Consider the following 2,868-nt stretch of genomic DNA (forward strand, 5'->3'; position numbering starts at 1 on the left):
ATGGCATATGAAAGTAATGGAATGTTGTCATGCCATTCAGAAATGAAATTGACAGTTTCAAAGGAACTTGGGAAAACCAGCATTAACTGATACATAGCGAAGTAAGGAGCCAGATGGGCAATTTATACAATAACAACAAAATTAGAAAGAAAAACAACTTCAAAAGACTTTTAAACTCTAATCAATGCAATGACCACCCATAATTTTTGACAGCCAATAATGAAGCAGGGGCAGCTAAGTGGTATAATGAGTGAATGGAGCACTGGGACTTGAGTTGGGAAAATCTGAATTCAAATCTGGCCTCAGACACTAGCCGTGTGACCTTGGGCAAGTCATTTAACATTTCTTTGCTTCATTTCCTCATCTATAAAATGGGGACTCACTGGAGAAGGAAATGGCGAATCACTCCAGTGTCTTTGCCAAGAAAACCCAATCCATGAGGTCACATAAAGTTGGACACAGCTGAACAGCAAAATGATGAAGCATTTGCTCACCTCTTGACAGAGAAGTGATGGACTCAGAGTGCAGAATGAAACATACATTTTGAAAAATGGTCAGTATAGGAATTTGTTTTGCTTGAATATGTATGTTTCTTAAAATTATTTTCTTTTTTTTTCAGTAGGAAAGGGGAGATGGGAGAGAAAATAAATGACTGTCAATTGTAAAAAAAATAAAGCACAATTTTTTTTTTGAAAGGGAATGTAAGCTTATCAAAGGCAAGGGCTATTTTTAAAAAAATTCTCAGTATTTAGCACAATGCCTGGCACAGTCACCAAGGTGCCTAAAGAGGTTAAAACTGGACCAGGTCCAGAATGAGTGGGTTAAATGTTCTGTGCCCATCAATATTGGGATCAGGCTCATGAGTGTCTACTGCACTTCCAGTGTGGACAAGATAGGGAGACCCAGTTTTACTAAAAAAAAAAAATTCCTGAGACTGATCCAGAGGGAAGGCAGTAAACAGGAAGTAATGACTTAGCATGATTGTCCTGGGTCTCTCCAAATCCTGAGAATGAGTATCAGAGAAACTGTAGCTAAAGAGACCCAAAGCCTTCTTGTTGACCTATCCAAGACATGGCTGGCCACATGAGTGCCATGGTACAAGAAGAGAGCTCATAGCTACCAGTTTCAAATGTTTGCCAAAGTTAGCTGAGATGGCTAATGCCATGACACCCTAATGAGGTATGGTCGTGACTCAGTGGAATCAACAAGACATAGACTTTGAAATTCCCCTAGGAATAAAAGACCCCTGGAAAGTCTGGAGCCACTCAGCTCTGAGTGTGAAGCCAGCAACCCCTGTGTTCCTCAAGATCTAGATTGCAGGGGTTCTTTAAGGCTGGAATCTTCTTCCTTTTCCTTCCCCTACACCCTGAAGTTGACCCTGTTCAACTGTAAAGTAAGTACTATAGGTAGCATGATCCTCATTTTGCAGCTAAGGTAACTGAGGACTGTAGAGAGGATGATGATATCATCATCATCATCATCATCATCATCATAGCACTGATATATTGCTTTAAAGTTTACAAGGCACTTCACATGTTATTTCATTTGATGCTTATAACAACCTCGTAAGATAGGTGCTACTATTATTCCCATTTTTACAGTTGAGGAAACTGAGGCTAATATAGGTTAAATGACCTCTCAGAGTCACATAGCCAGTAAACTTCTGAAGCAGGATTCAAACTCAATCCCTTCTGATTCTAAGTGCTCCATCCCACTATACCACAAATGATATCTGCAGAGATATCGCTGTGATCAACCAGGTCCTGTTTGAAACGAAACTTTTGTCCTTCATAGAACTAAGGCATGCAACAGATCAGCCTTGAAATATGTTTTGAAGAATAATTTACTTTCCTAAATGCCTCTCATACCTCAAAGTCAAAGCTGACTATGGAGAGTAGATGGAGAAAGGGCTACTGTGGGCAGGAGGGCAATTTCTCTGTCTTGTCACACTGTCATAGGTAAAACCCACTTGCTCTCCACCCTAAGGTATCTTCCTAGGGTGGGAGCTGGAGGATGAGGAGGAGAGCTAAAAGGAAGGTCTTCTACTAGAGAAGGATTTGCTCTGTGATTACTCTGAATGAGATGGTTCAATAGAATCAGTTTCTCTTGAGACTCATCCTGGTTTCTCAAAGACTATATCACTAAAGGAACCAACATTAGCTTTGACAGGCTCTAGGCTGAAATGACTTTGCCCATGGGCCTACTGTCCATAACCATGTACTATGTGCTTATTGTCCAAGGCCCAGCTTAGCTAAGTTTGGGAAGGCTCATCCTAGGTGAGATGATGAATTTTTCTATTATAGTATGTCTCGAGATCTATTCCTATATCACAACATGGTCATGAACTGTGTCAGTGGAGGAAGAGATGACGCACATTTGATGACATCATGGATCCTCAACATGGTGAAGGGAGATGGCTCTTTCTGAGTTGATTATTGGAGGCCCAGAGGTAAAACCTGTAGTAGCATACATAATCCTGTAAGGTTTTCCAGATTTTAAATCCAGATATTTTCCATGTAACTTGATTGGAGAATCATCAATACATGAGAAACATGTAAAATAGTAAGTTTCCTATGGTAGGAATAGTAAAAGTCTTTTTCAAAAAGTCACCTTGTCTTGAGAACCACCCCTTCTCTGTTGTTGTTCAGTCATTTTTCAGTCGTGTCTGACTCTTTGTGACTCCATTTAGGGTTTTCTTGGCAGAGACACTGGAGGGTTTTGCCATGTCCTTCTCCAGTTCATTTGACAGATGAGGAAACTGAGGTAAGCAGGGTTAAGTCACAAAGCTAGTAAGTATCTGAGGCTAGATTTGAACTCAAGAAGATGAGACTTCCTGACTCCAGGTCTGGTGCTATATCCACTACACCA

This window comes from Phascolarctos cinereus, unplaced genomic scaffold, assembly GCF_003287225.1.
Source record: "Phascolarctos cinereus isolate Bilbo 61053 unplaced genomic scaffold, phaCin_HiC Scaffold_5;HRSCAF=322, whole genome shotgun sequence".
NCBI lineage: Eukaryota > Metazoa > Chordata > Mammalia > Diprotodontia > Phascolarctidae > Phascolarctos > Phascolarctos cinereus.